Source organism: Oncorhynchus masou, chromosome 31 (genome assembly GCF_036934945.1).
Source record: "Oncorhynchus masou masou isolate Uvic2021 chromosome 31, UVic_Omas_1.1, whole genome shotgun sequence".
NCBI classification, from domain to species: Eukaryota; Metazoa; Chordata; class Actinopteri; order Salmoniformes; family Salmonidae; genus Oncorhynchus; species Oncorhynchus masou.
In genome coordinates, this window is record NC_088242.1 from 58,878,459 (window position 1) to 58,895,814 (window position 17,356).

The 17,356-nt window shown below is 40.8% G+C and overlaps 1 protein-coding gene across 4 annotated transcripts in view; it reads right to left on the reverse strand.

Annotated features, from left to right (window-relative positions):
• bicd1a (bicaudal D homolog 1a) overlaps positions 1-17,356 on the reverse strand; it is a 100,165-nt gene that overhangs the window by 75,692 nt on the left and 7,117 nt on the right. The gene's annotated exons all lie outside the window — the stretch shown is intronic.

A 17,356-nucleotide genomic window follows, 5' to 3' on the forward strand; every position in this document is an offset into this window, starting at 1 on the left:
GAACTTGTGCCAAAGAACAATCGTGGAACTCGAAAGCTACTCAAGACGGTGGAATCTGAGACTGTATAGAGTTCCCGAGGCAGATGGGGAGAATGTGCGGCAAATGTGCGACTGTCATAGACTGTGCCTGGTGGCCAACATAAGTCTACCTACAGTAAATAGCTACCTCTGATGTGAGCAGATCCCACTCCCGGCTCTAAGGTGATTCAACTTTCGTTCTAACTGCACAAAACTACTGGAGTAATGGATATTTACTATTTTATTTGTTCTCTAACTTATGATATTTTTACCTGCAGTATAGGCAGTGAGCAAGCTCTTTGTTGTTTCTTGTTCTGACAGTTATCTTTGTTACGCTAAACTATTCTCACTCAATAATTTATATCTACAGTATATGGTTTATTTTCATTCTTACTCGATTTGTGAATGTTGTTTAGCTCATTAGTACTTTCTGTTCTATATTTCACTTTGTCGTTGTCTATAGTTTCACTATGCTAGGGGGTTAAGAAATAATGTAAAGCGCAAAGCCTTATTTTTTTAATTTCCAAACACCTTAAAACAGATTTTTTTTTCAAGAGTCTCATTCAGTTTCTACCGATGTCAACTTCTGGAGATCTCAGTGGGGAAATGATGTATGGCTCTCTCATGGTTCTGAACACTGCTGGAGTTATCACTCTAAAGAATCATTTCAATTGAAGTATTTTGCACTCTGACTGTGACCCCTTTGGTCACTTTCTTTGTCTTGTTATCAACTGTAACAATAACATTATTATTATTACCAACATTTATAGGTACAATTCCAAACTTAAAATTGATCAGTTACTTGAATCTTTGGAAAAGCGTATTCTCCATTGGCTAACCAAGTTCCCTAAGTTCTAACCAAGTTCCCTAAGTTCTAAACAAGTTCCCTAAGTTCCCTCATTTTTTTCACCTTTCTTTAACCATCTAGACTAGTTGACAACAAGTTCTCATTTCCAACTGCGACCTGGCCAAGATAAAGCAAACAGTGCGACACAAACAACAACACAGTTACACATGGAATAAACAAACATACAGTCAATAATACAATAGAAAAAGTATATGTACAGTGTGTGTAAATGAAGGAGGATAAGGGAGGTTAGGCAATAAATAGGCCATAGTGGCAAAATAATTACACTGGAGTGATAGATGTGCAGAAGATGAGTGTGCAAGTAGAGATATTGGGGTGCAAAGGAGCAAAATCAATAACATCAATAACATTATGGGGATGAGGTAGTTGGATGGGCTATTTACAGATGTGCAGCAGAGAACTGGAAAGAAAGGCGGCCGAAGGAGGAATTGTCTTTTGGGGTGACCAGCGAAATGTACCTGCTGGAGTGTGTGCTATGGGTGGGTGCTGCTATGGTGAACAGTGAGCTGAGATAAGGTGGGGCTTTACCTATCAAAGACTTATAGATGACCTGGAGCCAGTGGGTTTGGCGACGAATATGAAGTGAGGGCCAGTCAACGAGAGCATACAGGTCGCAGTGGTGGGTAGTATTTGGGCTTTGGTGACAAAACGGATGGCACTGTGATAGACTGCATCCAATTCGCTGAGTAGAGTGTTGGAGGCTATTTTGTAAATGACATCGCCAAAGTCAAGGATCGGTAGGATAGTCAGTTTTACGAGGGTATGTTTGGCAGCATGAGTGAAGGATACAGTGTTGTGAAATAGGAAGCAGATTCTAGATTTAATTTTGGAGATGCTTAATGTGAGTTTGGAAGGAGAGTTACCAGTCTAACCAGACACCCAGGTATTTGTAGTTGTCCAGTAGTGATGCTGGACGGCGGGCCGGTTTGTGCAGCGTTCGGTTGAAGAGCATGCATTTAGTTTTACTTGCATTTAAGAGCAGTTGGAGGCCATGGAAGGAGAGTTGTATGGCATTGAAGCTCGTCTGGGTGTTGGTTAACTTCTTGGTGACATGGAGCAGTATTTTCACGTCCGGATAAAATGCATGCCCAAATTCAACTGCCTGCTACTCATCCCCAGAAGATAAGATATGCATATTATTTGTAGATTTGGATAGAAAACACTCTGAAGTTTCTAAAACTGTTTTGAATCATGTCTGTGAGTTTAACAGAACTTATTGAGCAGGCGAAACCCCGAGGACAAAGCATTCAGAATTTTTTTGAGGTCACTCTCTTTTCAATATGTTTTCATTGGGAATCCAGATTTCTAAGGGACCTTCTTGCAGTTCCTATCGCTTCCATTGGATGTCAACAGTTTTCAGAAATTGGTTGATGTTTTCCCTTTGTGTAATGAAGACGTATGGCCATCTTGAACGAGGGTCACTTGAAGTGTACTGTTAGATAGAGGCGCATGACCATTAAGCTAGCTACAGTTTGTTTTCCTCCTGTATTGAACAGAGATCATCCCGTCTTGAATTTGATTGATTATTTACGTAAAAAAATACCTAAAGTTGTATTACAAAAGTAGTTTGAAATGTTTTGGCAAAGTTTACAGGTAACTTTTGAGATATTTTGAAGTCACATTGCGCGGTTGGAACCAGCGTTTTTCTGGATCAAACGCGCCAAATAAATGGAAATTTTGGATATATATCGACGGAATTAACCGAACAAAAGGACCATTTGTGATGTTTATGGGAAATATTGGAGTGCCAACAACAGAAGCTCGTCAAAGGTAAGGCATGAATTATATTTTTATTTCTGCGTTTTGTGTCGCGCCTGCAGGGTTGAAATATGCTTCTCTCTCTTTGTTTACTGAGGTGCTATCCTCAGATAATAGCATCATTTGCTTTCGCCGAAAAGCCTTTTTGAAATATGACATGTTGGCTGGATTCAAAACACGTGTAGCTTTAATTTGCTATCTTGCATGTGTGATTTTATGAAAGTTTGATTTTTATATTAATTTGAATTTGCAGCTCTGCATTTTCCCTGGCTTTTGGCCAGGTGGGACGCTACCGTCCCACATATCCCAGAGAGGATTTAACACAGTGTCCAAAGAAGGGCCAGAAGTATACAGAATGGCGTTGTCTGCTTAGAGCTAGATCAGAGAATCCACCAGCAGCAAGAGCGACATCATTGATGAATACAGAAAAAAGAGTCGGCCCGAGGATTGAACCCTGTGGCACCCCCATAGAGACTACCAGAGGTCTCAACAGGCCCTCTGATTTGACACACTGAACTCTGTCTGAGAAGTAGTTAGTGAACGAGGCGAGGCAGTCATTTGACAAAACCAAGGCTGTTGAGTCTGCCGATAAGAATGTGGTGATTGACAGAGTCGAAAGCCTTGGCCAGGTCGAAGAATACACCTGCACAGTATCATCTCTAATGTTATGTCATCGTTTAGGACCTTCAGCATGGCTGAGGTGCACCCATGGCCAGCTCGGAAACCAGATTGCTTAGTGGAGAAGGTACGGTGGGATTCGAAATAGTCGGTGATCTGTTTGTTAACTTGGCTTTCGAAGACCTTAGAAAGGCAGGGTAGGCTAGATATACAGTGCCTTGCGAAAGTATTCGGCCCCCTTGAAATTTGCGACCTTTTGCCACATTTCAGGCTTCAAACATAAAGATATAAAACTGTATTTGTTTGTGAAGAATCAACAACAAGTGGGACACAAGACACAATCATGAAGTGGAACGACATTTATTGGATATTTCAAACTTTTTTAACAAATCAAAAACTGAAAAATTGGGCGTGCAAAATTATTCAGCCCCCTTAAGTTAATACTTTGTAGCGCCACCTTTTGCTGCGATTACAGCTGTAAGTCGCTTGGGGTATGTCTCTATCAGTTTTGCACATCGAGAGACTGAAATTTTTTCCCATTCCTCCTTGCAAAACAGCTCGAGCTCAGTGAGGTTGGATGGAGAGCATTTGTGAACAGCAGTTTTCAGTTCTTTCCACAGATTCCCGATTGGATTCAGGTCTGGACTTTGACTTGGCCATTCTAACACCTGGATATGTTTATTTTTGAACAATTCCATTGTAGTTTTTGCTTTATGTTTTGGATCATTGTCTTGTTGGAAGACAAATCTCCGTCCCAGTCTCAGGTCTTTTGCAGACTCCATCAGGTTTTCTTCCAGAATGGTCCTGTATTTGGCTCCATCAATCTTCCCATCAATTTTAACCATCTTCCCTGTCCCTGCTGAAGAAAAGCAGGCCCAACCCATGATGCTGCCACCACCATGTTTGACAGTGGGGATGTTGTGTTCAGGCTGATGAGCTGTGTTGCTTTTACGCCAAACATAACGTTTTGCATTGTTGCCAAAAGTTCAATTCTGGTTTCATCTGACCAGAGCACCTTCTTCCACATGTTTGGTGTGTCTCCCAGGTGAAAAAACGACACTTTTTATGGATATCTTTAAGAAATGGCTTTCTTCTTGCCACTCTTCCATAAAGGCCAGATTTGTGCAATATACGACTAATTGTTGTCCTATGGACAGAGTCTCCCACCTCAGCTGTAGATCTCTGCAGTTCATCCAGAGTGATCATGGGCCTCTTGGCTGCATCTCTGATCAGTCTTCTCCTTGTATGAGCTGAAAGTTTAGAGGGACGGCCAGGTCTTGGTAGATTTGCAGTGGTCTGATACTCCTTCCATTTCAATATTATCGCTTGCACAGTGCTCCTTGGGATGTTTAAAACTTGGGAAATCTTTTTGTATCCAAATCCGGCTTTAAACTTCTTCACAACAGTATCTCGGACCTGCCTGGTGTGTTCCTTGTTCTTCATGATGCTCTCTGCGCTTTTAACGGACCTCTGAGACTATCACAGTGCAGGTGCATTTATACGGAGACTTGATTACACACAGGTGGATTGTATTTATCATCATTAGTCATTTAGGTCAACATTGGATCATTCAGAGATCCTCACTGAACTTCTGGAGAGAGTTTGCTGCACTGAAAGTAAAGGGGCTGAATAATTTTGCACGCCCAATTTTTCAGTTTTGGATTTGTTAAAAAAGTTTGAAATATCCAATAAATGTCGTTCCACTTCATGATTATGTTTCTTCACAAAGAAATACAGTTTTATATCTTTATGTTTGAATCCTGAAATGTGGCAAAAGGTCGCAAAGTTCAAGGGGGAAGAATACTTTCGCAAGGCACTGTAGGTCTGTAGCAGTTTGGGTCTAGAGTGTCTCCCCCTTTGGAAAGCTGCCCCTCTTCAATCTTTGGGCATCTCAGATGATACGAAAGGGAGGTTGAACAGGCTAGTAATAGGGGTTGCAACAATTTTGGCGGATCATTTTAGAAAGAGAGAGTCCAGATTGTCTAGTCCGGCTGATTTGTAGGGGTCCAGATTTTGCAGCTCTTTCAGAACATCAGCTATCTGGATTTGGGTGAAGGAGAAATGGGGAGGCTTGGGCAAGTTGCTGTGGGGGGTGCAGGGCTGTTGACTGGGGTAGGGGTAGCCAGGTGGAAAGCATGGCCAGCCGTAGAAAAATGCTTATTGAAGTTCTCAATTATCGCGGATTTATCGGTGGTGACAGTGTTTCCTAGCATCAGTGCAGTGGGCAGCTGGGAGGAGGTGCTCTTATTCTCCATGGACTTTACAGTGTCCCAGAACTTTTTGGAGTTTGTGCTACAAGATGCAAATTTCTGTTTGAAAAAGATAGCTTTTGCTTTTGCTTTCCTAAATGCCTGTGTATATTGGTTCCTAACTTCCCTGAAAAGTTGCATATCGCGGGGGTTATTTGATGCTAATGCAGTATGCCACAGGATGTTTTTGTGCTGGTCAAGGGCAGTCAGGTCTGGAGTGAACCAAGGGCTATATCTGTTCCTGGTTCTACATTTTTTTGAACGGGGCATGCTTATTTAAGATGGTGAGGAAACCACTTTCAAAGAATAACCAGGCATCCTGTACTGATGGAATGAGGTCTATATCCTTCCAGGATACCCGGGCCAGGTCGATTAGAAAGGCCTGCTCGCTGAAGTGTTTTAGGGAGCGTTTGACAGAGATGGGCTGGTCGTTTGACCGCAGACCCATTATGGACTTAGGCAATGAGGCAGTGATCGCTGAGATCCTGGTTGAAGACAGCAGAGGTGTATTTGGAGGGCAGGTTGGTTAGGATGCTATCTATTAGGGAGCCAGTGTTTACGGATTTGGGGTTGTACCTGGTAGGTTCATTGATAATTTGTGTGAGATTGAGGGCATCAAGCTTAGATTGTAGGATGGCCGGGGTGTTAAGCATGTCCCAGTTTAGGTCACCTAACAGCACGATCTCTGAAGATAGATGGGGGGGCAATCAATTCACATATGGTGTCCAGGGCACAGCTGGGGTCAGAAGGTGGTCTATAGCAAGCGAAATCGGTGAGAGACTTGTTTCTGGAAAGGTGGATTTTTAGAAGTAGAAGTTCAAATTGTTTGGGTACAGACCTGGATAGTAAGACATAACTCTGCAGGCTATCTCTGCAGTAGATTGCAACTCCGTCCCCTTCGGCAGTTCTATCTTGTCGGAAAATGTTATAGTTAGGGATGTAAAGTTCAGGGTTTTTGGTGGTCTTCCTAAGCTAGGATTCAGACACGGCTAGGATATCCGGGTTGGCAGGGTGTGCTAAAGCTGTGAATAAAACAAACTTAGGGAGGGAGCCCGCTAGCTGCGGGCTGCGGCTAGCAGATGGGCATTCAGGGGACGTCGCGACGGAGGAGCCAGTTGAAAAAAAACCTCGGCCGAATTACGTTGGTAGTCCAGTCGTGATGGGTCGGTGGGACTCCGTGTCGGCAGTAAAAGGGGTCCAGGCCAATTGGCAAAATAGGTATTGTTGCCCAAGGAGTGGCTGATGGACCTCTTCGGCTAGCCGGGAGATGGGCCTAGCTAAGGCTAGCTCAAGGCTAATTGGTTCTTGCTTCGGGACAGAGACGTTAGCCAGGAGTGGCCACTCGGATAGCAGCTTGCTAGTTAGGTCATGATCCAGGTGAAAAGGTTCAGAGCTTGCGGTAGGAAACCGGAGATATGGAGAAAAATAAGTCCGATTTGCTCTGGTTTGAGTCTTGCTGCGCAGACTGGCGAGAGTTGTCCGGGCAAAAGGTAGCTGATGACCACTAGCTAGTTAGCTGGCTAGCTTCTGTTGGGGGTTCCGGTTCAAAAGTAAAGAAAATAGCAGATCCATACCACATTGGGTGAGCTGGAAACGGCAGATTACAAAAAAATAATGTAATATCTACAAAGGCGTTCAGAGGTCTATTATCAGCAACCATCACTCCTGTGTTCCAATGACATGTTGTCTCGCATGGAATAGCCTTCATTTCTCAGAACAAGAATAGACCGACGAGTTTCAGAAGAAAGATTTTTTTGTTTCTGGCTATTTTGAGCCTGTAATCGAACTCACAAATGCTGATGCTTCAGATACTCAACTAGACTAAAGAAGGTCCGTTTATTGCTTCTTTAATCAGAACAACAGTTTTCAGCTGTGCTAACATAATTGCAAAATGGTTTCTAATGATCAATTAGCCTTTTAAAATGATAAACTTGGATTGGCTAACACAACGTGTCATTGGAACACAGGAGTGGTGGTTGCTAATAATAGGCCTTTGTATGCCTATGTAGATATTCAGCTACAATAGTAATTTACAACAATGTCTACACTGTATTTCTGATCAATTTGATGTTATTTTAATTAATGGACAAAAAATTGATTTTCTTTCAAAAACAAGGACATTTCTAAGTGACCCCAAACTTTTGAACAGTAGTGTATATCTAATAACATCCGACTGGTGTTAGACCTTATTGACTATTCTGATCTAATCTTCGAAGATTTTATAGATTTATTGTCTTCTTAGACATTTATAAAGCCTTCGATACAGTGTAACATGAGTTTCTATTTCTCTCCCTTGAGAAATTTGGTTTTGGGGAATTATTTTGTAGTACTACTAAAACTCTTTATATGAATGGGAACAGTTCCATTAAATTAAAGCATGGCAATTCAAGATTTGATTTGAAAAGAGGAATTAGACAAGGTTGCCCAATTTCACCTTACCTCTTCCTGCTTGACACCCAACTTCTTACAAGTTCTGTGAAATCCAGTGATATAAAAGGGATCTCTTTTGCTGACAGAGATATTATCATAAGTCAGCTTGCAGATGACACCACCCTCTTTTTGAAAGATGAGAGCAGTCGATGTGATAAATATTTTTTTCCAAAGCATCTGGTCTTTGCCTAAACCTTAATAAGTGTGAATTGTTTGCTGTTAAAAACTGTGTGATACCCTCTATATGCAAAATTCTAGTCAATGAAAAAGTAACATACATTGGGATTTCCATGTCTAAGGATTAACAGGAAAGATGCTCATTAAATTTCCTAGCTATTAATGGAAAAAAAAACTAAGTTGAACCATTGGTTGCAGAGGAATTTATCCTTGAAAGGTTGAGTATTGCTTTCTAAAACTGAAGATATCTCCAGACTTCCTTATGCAGCCCAGTCCCTACATCTTGACAACAAAATATGTAAAGCGGTTGACCAGCTGCTTTTCAACTTCATCTGAAAAAACACATTATATTAGGAAATCTGTCATTATGAACACATGAATATAGTGGACTAATGTTTTTGATTTTCCTACTTTGAATAATACCTTTAAGATAAATTGGGCTAAACATTTCTTAAAGAATCCAACATCAATTTGGAATTTCATCCCTCATTAGATCTTCTCCCATTTTGGTGGCTTCAATTTTATGTTACTTTGTAACTATAACATTGATAAGATTCCTACAAAATGATCTGCTTCTCATAGACAGATATTCTTAGCGTGTCATTAATATATAAACATCGTTTCCCCTCGCATAGGTATTTCATTTTGAATAATAAGGATATTTTGTAAAGAAACAAGTTTTTATTTTTAAAGAACTGTTTCAATAATCATATCCTGCCGGTGAGTCAACTTTTTAATGCAGAAGGATTGTTACTCAATTATGAGGAATTTTTATCTCTACAATATCCCTGTTACACCTAGAGAGTTTGCCATAGTCTTTGATGCTATTCCATTTGGAACTCTCATGTTGTTCAGAGGTGTAACCAGACCTCACCTTCTTGATCAACCCTGGCTTAATACAGTTGACTCACCAATAGGAAAAATGTGTACGTGCTTTATTTCAAAGGGATTGTCACGAACCTCGCCGAAGATGGTGCCTCTTCCTCTTCGGGCGGTGCTCGGCGGTCGTCGTCGCCGGCCTATTAGCTGCCGTCGATTCCCTTTCCGTTTGTTTTGATTATTGGGTAATTGGGTACACCTGTTTTGTGTTAGGGTTGTTTGTAGGCTATTTAAGGGCACTAGGCCTGCTGGGTATTTATGCAGGCTTGTTTCTTGTTACTCTGTTTGGATGGTGTTAATTTTGTTCGTGTCTTTATTCTCCGGACTATTTTGTCCTGTTGTTTGGACTGAGAACTTGTACACGCCTGTGTGTTGGCATGACCGTTTTTGTTACGCCGGTGAAATAAATTGACACCGACTGAACCCTGCTCTCTGCGCCTGATTCCACCCACCACTCCTAGTTTATCGTAACAGGGATATTGTTTCCAATCCTTATGTCACAATTTACTGGATTATATTTGTCAATAATATCTGTTGGGAAAAAGTCTGGCTATTACCACACAAATACCTGCTTTGTAACAAAGTCAAAGAGATCTCTTTCAGAATGATCCATAAGTATTACCTTGCGAATCATTACCTGAAGAAACTCCAAAAAGACATTAACATTAATTGTACTTTTTGTGTTGAGCATCCAGAAACAGTTTTGCATTTATTTTGGCATTGTCTACATGTAAAAACAAATTGATGGAAAGATATTCATATTTTTTTTATGGGAGAATGTGCTGCTCGGTTTTCTTAACCTTAATAAGAATAATTGTGCTAATGACAAAATGTAATATTCATAAATGTAAATTCGCTAATAAAAAAACTCTTCCGTGTTTTCTATAAGGAATTTGAGCAATACATTAAGACCATTCAACATTCTTCTAATAAGAATGCTGTTAAAACAATCAATATGTGTTTCTTTTAAGGTCTTTGTATTGTCTGTAATTTGTTGTATCCCCAAGCATATGTTGTCATTTTTTGTTTGAATACTTCTTGTATGTATGTATACTGGTCTTTCTGCAATAAAAAAATAATAACTACAAGGCAATGAGACCTCCAAGCCCTGGATCAACCTACAGCATGTGACTTCCATACTGAAGTCTGGCTCAGATGATCCCTGTGTCAGACAGGCACCAGACAAAGGGAGGCTGAAACACAATTACTACATGATCTTGTTTCACCACGTCATGCATTGGTGGCTTTCAGTCAATAGCTGTTGCCATCCATTTTGAAGAAATCGCATTAAATCGCTGATTGAGTTTTATGAACTACGAGCGCATGTTTCTCCCCATACCAGTATTAGTCACATTTTTGTCATTTGAATAATGATTTAGTCTAGTTATTGTAAAAAAGACAAAAACATTGGGCCATTTTTGTTAACTAAGTACCATTACATTTTAGTCACATCACATTTGTATTTCCTCATTAACATATAATACATTAACATATAGTACACGTAAATGTCTGACTTCTATGTGTTGTCCTACAAACAGATTTTTCTGCACAACATCCTATCGCATGATTCTCTTCCCAACAGCCAACTTGGCAGAAGAACACATTGCTCTGCAGCAGATTTAAAATCACGCCCCTTGACATTGTGTAGCTATATTGTAATCAAAGTTCTGTCATAAGTACAGATCTGATGCAGCAAACTAACTAGCATTATCAATCTGTTATTACCTGATTGTATGTATGTATGTATGTATGTATGTATGTATGTGTGTGTGTGTGTGTGTGTGTGTGTGTGTGTGTGTGTGTGTGTGTGTATATATTGGTAGCATTTGTCCCGTCAACTTATGGGAGCAAACGCTGACTTCTCCAGTGGAAACGTTACATTCATTCTTGTTTCAATCGACATAAGTAAAGTGGCTTCAAACGTCGCCCCTTTTTCTACTGGGAGATTTTACCACTGGGAGAGTAGCCATGGCGTGTGCCTTATTTACATACATTATTTGTTGCTGCCTGATGGAAAACGGTTGACGGGCAGAGAGGTGACTCGTGAATGACCTGGGCATGGTATTTATTTTACACCAATAACAGCATTGTGACACTGCAATGAGAAAGCCTTTACAATTCTGCTAATATCATGCATGCTTTTGATTGGACCAAACTAATATGACTGAATAGCTCTCAACATGTCCAAAAACCTTTGACTAGTCAGATCTTAGTTACAGAGAAAATGTTGTCAGGTATCGTTTTCGTCAACCGAAATGAAGGAAGGAGTTGCAGGGGAGAGGTGAGAGACTTAGCAGGGGGGAGGGGGTCTCCTCATGTATCAATTCTGCCCCCCCCCCATGCTGATGTCAGGAAGGAGGAGGAGAGCATGGTAATAAAGCCTGTAATGCATCTCTCCTTTCTCTCCTCACAGAAAAGGCTGCCACATGTCCTCTGTTGGGACAGTGGGGAAGCTGTCCTCTACCCCACTCCTTTTTAATCACTTATTCAACTGCAGTAGGCAGATTCAGCACAGCAGAGTAGGGTTGAGTATACTTTTACATTATGCAGGACTCTTTTTCTTTTCACCCATTCACTGACTTTTCAATTCTCTATCCACCTGCCACAACCTGCATTTGAACTCTCAAACTGAGAGCACATTCAGTCAGATCTTCACTTAGCGAACAATCTGGATTCACCCATGTTGATCAACCAGATTTTGAAGACTGTACAGTTGAGTGGAGACAAGGGGTTATAAAAGTCCACAGTAAATTATGAAGAAATATCTTGTTCTCTGAAGTTCTCTCGCTCCAGCCTGCTAACTAATGTGACTTTGAGCTGGTTTTCTTATGGGCTCTATAATTCATTTTGTGAAAGGCACAGTCAAGGACCATGCAGTTCCAACACACACAAACTACAGGCCCAGAGAGCCTGGCTGTCTAAGAACATAACTACAGTATGTACAGAAATGGTTACTATGCCCACCACCAAGCGCAACCATGAATCATCCATGTTTATCATGGCATTCTGCTCCTCAGCTTCACAACGGAACTATTCTAGAAAAATCTCTCCTCCCTACAATAGTAAAAGGAGTCATATTTCTGCCTCAGATATCAGTTCTTACCATTGAAGCCTTAGATTTACAGTAACGACTTATCTAAGGAAGACCATGCTTCGCAATCTTTTATGGAGAAATGCATCTTAAGTTGGGTTTTACTCTTATCATTGAATCGTACACTCCTCTGAAATATTAGACCGTATGCATGGCAAACAAGGTGACTTCTCAGACACGGCGTTCGCAAAACAGTGTGCTCTTCAAATCCTTGACGGGAATGAGTTGTGGCACATTGAACCTCTGACATTCCTCTGCTATTAAAGCCTTGAAAACATACTGTATTGTGACCTGCTAGGGCTGTGCTCCTCAGACGTCAGCCACACGTCAGACCTGAACGTGTGTGACAGCATAGAGACAAAACGATGGGTTCCATCCTACATGTGACAGTGTCTAGGAATAGGGAGCCATGTCTAGGTGGGTTGTACACGACACGTCGGTGCCTAACAATCTGTTTCAAAAGCATTTCTTAATTGAAGCCTGTGTATGTGATCTGCTCTACTGTACTGTCAAGTATATCTGTAGATGATTCTTGGCCCCGTTGACTTGCTGATGGAGTAATCATATCCATATGAGCACACATCCCTGGCTGTACAGCTCCTAATAATATGCTGCTGTAATGTTGTTTTCTTCCCTCCACTCGTTTTCTCTGATAGGTCGATCCTCTACCCAGAGACTGCGGTAAGGAGACAGAACTGGAGAGTAATATGGGCACCGTCACTGTGGAGAGGAATCCATCTGCAGCCCTGGAGACTGGCCTGTCACTAAAACACTGGCCAGTGGGTAAAATATTGACAACCCACAACCTACAACCCATATACTGTATAGTTACTGGGGAGTCACCCATAAGAGTAATGCTTGAGGCTTCCTGGCTGATTTGAGTGTAACAAGCACATATAGTAAAACAGCCTATTTCTGCTCTGTCCTTCAAGTACAGAACAACAACCATTAAGCAGATGTCTGTGGAGAGCACTAAAATATATCTAAATTATAATCATAAATATACAGTAGGCTACTGACATTGAGACTTAAGGTTCCACAACGTGAGCCCTGTGTTGGTTTGGTCTTCCCAAAGACATACTCATTAGTGTTTTTATGGCATTACCATAACGTCTAAACCAACGCGTCATTACCGACGTGTCATTAGCGACATCACGTTAGCCGATGTCATTCCCCAGGTATGGGTTCACTCTTGAGTCATGCTGATTGTCCATAGGAATGTGTCAATGTGTGGAATGCAACAGCAGCTCTCTAGCACAGTGGGGGCTGGTGAGGCTGAGCCCTCTGCTCTGACTGATCTACTCTCTGAGACAGACACATCACTATAGGGGCCCCTCCATGCTAAGGCCCTCAAATCTGGCCAGGGCCCCCAACCAGGCCAGAATGCTGTGGTCACTGTGCATACGTGTGCAGGGACCGCAAGGCTAAGTCAACACTGGCTATTGTTACACAACCGTGCTTGGATCAGAATAAACATCAACAATGATGGACACATACAGATATATGGAAAGACAAACGCAAAAACACACACAAATCATTATTCCATGTCTAAATCAATAAGCAGACTTTACATCTACTTCTTGTTAATGGATGGACCACAGCATGGTTTTTTTGTAACCTTTATTTAACTAGGCAAGTCAGTTAAGAACTAAGTCTGTGATGGAGCAGAGCTTTAGAGACACCGAGTGATGCTTTAACAACACTGGAGAAACCCAGCCTAATGCACTGTGAGTTTAGCATTTTTCGTCCGGGCTCATCCTCATTAAAATGACTCCACACCTGCCCCTGACAAACAGGATATTAACTTTGTCAGGGTCAAAACTATACCGCAACTGTTCTCCAAAGGAAATAAAAATGTAAAATAAAGAAGGAGGAATGAACGTGTAACGTACAATTCCAATATTGTTGATCTATTTCATCAGGATAAACAATAGCTGTGGGATTGCAACTGCCCGCCACTCCATCCAGCAACCAATTCCAATTTCCATTTGCAGTTCCCTGCATGTTAAGGACAGGCACAGACAATTCAGAGGAAAAGGAAGGTGAGAGTGTTATTATTGGCACGACGGGCTCCTCGCGCACCATTTCTCTGTTTAATATTCATAGAAAGACATGAGAGAGAGGAGGGAAACAGCACAGGTTATCCTCCTGGGATGTTATATCACCTCCAGTGTTGATGTGTCCTCTGTTAGGCTATACCGTAGACTCTGAGACAGCCAGGCAGGGATACAAAAAACACTTGCTGCTGCTACTACTACACGGTAAGGAGGGACCAGCAGGGACAGAGGCCCATGTGAAACTATGTGCACAAACTAAAAGTCTATACTGAAAAAGTAGTAAAACGGCATTCATGAATAACATTAAAGTACAATTCAACAACATGCCAGTGGTATTTATCAGTCAGCATGGAGGCAGAAAAACAGAGTTCCACACAGGTCTAGATACAGAATGAGATGTGGGAGCCTAGCCAGGGCAGAGGCACAGCAGAGGATGACTCAGATTAAGCAGTGTAGCAGTGGAGGCGGAGGGATACAGCCGCAAATGGGCATTGCTATCTTACACAGTGAGGATTTAGGATATGGAGCTGGTGTACATCAGACAGTGTTGTCAGGGAGCACAGTGTCTGGTGAACTACTTCCCATGTCTCTAATCAATCACTGTGGATCATTCTTCCTCTCTCTCTCTCTCTCTCTCTCTCTCTCTCTCAATCTTCCTCTGTTGCTCTGCCTCGTCATCCCACACATCATCACTCGATAAAGGATCCATAACAGACTGAGGTGAGTTGTGGTGGAGAGCTGCTAGGCATTGGTATGTCTCTTTATTTCACTCAGATGAAAGAGTGGCATAAACACAAACACACTCATATAGTACAAACATCAGACAGTATACTACAAAAAAAGACTTTGAAATTCAATATTAGTTCAATCTGAATAACGAGCATGAATTAGAAATTCAACAGGAGGCCCAAATAATACTTCTGCGATTGGAGTGTTAGTAAAAGCAAAACACTATTCATGCCATCCTTTGATGTCCAACTAGTAAAGCAGAACACATACTGTACAACCCAATAATGCACACGAATGTAACCATGATGCATGTATAATTTATAGTGCTGAGCGATTTAATGCTTTTGAGGTCAGTTCGGTTTCGGTTCAATAATTGTTTTAATCATTAAATGCACTATCCATTATGTGGGTTGAATGCTGTAACAACACTGAATAAAACAATGAATAAAAGTTCCACGATGGTAGTGACTGCCCATTACTGCTTATCACTTAGTAACCATCATTTATTCACATTACCTTCATAACATATTTCAGTTGTTGTGTATATTACATGTATTTGATTTGATGACTTTACCATTTCGGTAACAATTTACTTGACACCCAGCGTCATAACACATTATAACCATGTCATAATATGTCATAGCAGTTGACATAACTTGTCACAACCTGTTATTATATGGTCATGACACTGTCATGAACTAGGGCTGTGGCGGTCACTGAAATCCAATCAGTCTGTGATTGTCAAGCAAATAACTGTCGGTCTCACAGCAATCGACCGTTAATTAAAATAAACACATTTAGCATCTCCTGGCTTCCACACACATCACCACTGATACTGACCTTTAGTTGTTCTCCAAATGTTGGTCTATATGTTTCGATTTTTAATACATTGTAAGGCTGCATGATGCAACTCCTAATGATGATTTGAAAAACGTTGCTTGAAAGGCATGAGCTCTGCTCTGTTTTTTTTTGCGCAGGCTTTACACACTACATCAGTCACTCATTCACAATTTGACAAGCACTTGATAATGTCTAGAATTTCACAGCGGCATCCCCTTTGTGTGGCAGTCATGCGCCCTAAAGAAAATCCATGCCTTTTGGCCATTGTGCCCTTCTCCCTGAGTGATGTGCGCTGCATCTGCCGCATCGGGTCTTTCTCACAGGCTACAAATGAACACGGACAGATCGGGGATGCGCTTATTCAATTCCGAGGCGCATATTGAAGATATTGGAAGAACTGTCCACATTTACGTTACGTAAGCCAACAAGATGAGCAGGCCTAACGAACAGTAAAAGCACTAGTCTATGTCAATCTACTATCCCCATAGTACAAAAGTTGACATATTATTCTATTTTGTCTGGGACAGTTGTGGGATGCGATAGATCCTAAAATAATGCAACTATTAGCATCAAAAAAACTTTTTTACACAATGACACAACAGATCAGAACGTTTAGCTTAAAATGTTGATAAACTATTGGTCTATTTCTTCACATAAGCGCAGCAATGCGCACATGGGCAGTAGGCTATAAGTGCAAATGTTCCATTAATGGAAAACACCATTATCAAAAGTGACTGCAAATGCAATCAAAAATGCAATTTTATTATAATTTTATTATGAAGATGCATTTTTTATGGTGAAAATTAACTTCACCAAACGTGAAATTCACACGCTGCTTATGTATGCCAGTTAGGCTCTACACCCCTTGTAAAGCAGATTATTGTGCTTAAGTTATTTGGCCAATTTAGTTGTGATACAAACCTTATTAAAACTTATAGGCCTATGGGCTAGGCTACCTGAGATGTGCGACTATGATATGAAAAAAACGCATTGTTTCTTATGCTGGACAGCAAGCATAAGTGATAACAAATAATTAATAAGTGACAGGCTAATATTGTCACCCATCAGACTATTCTTGATTTAATCTCATCTTTACATACATTAAATAATATACACTACCGTTCAAAAGTTTAAGGTCACTTAGAAATCTCACTTAGAAAACATTTTTTTTTGTCCATTAAAATAACATCAAATTGATCAGAAATACAGTGTAGACATTGTCAATGTTGTAAATGACTATTGTAGCTGGAAACAGCTGATTTTTTTTATGGAATATCTACATAGGCCTACAGAGGCCCATTATCAGCAACTATCACTCCTGTGTTCCAATGACACGTAGTGTTAGCTAATCCAAGTTTATCATGTTAGAAGGCTAATTGATCATTAGAAAACCCTTTTGCAATTATGTTAGCACAGCTGAAAACTGCTATGATTATGATGGTAATAATGCTTCATGAGAGTGTCATAAAGCGTATTTTCTACAAGTTATTTTAAATATAATGAAAAAAAACATGACTGGAAATAATTCAATACAACAACAACAAAGGATTTAAGAAATAAACTTTCAATAGAAAGGAAACTACTTGGCTGGGAAAAACTATCTTGAATAAATCTGGGGTTTGACACTTATGTAGGTGTCATA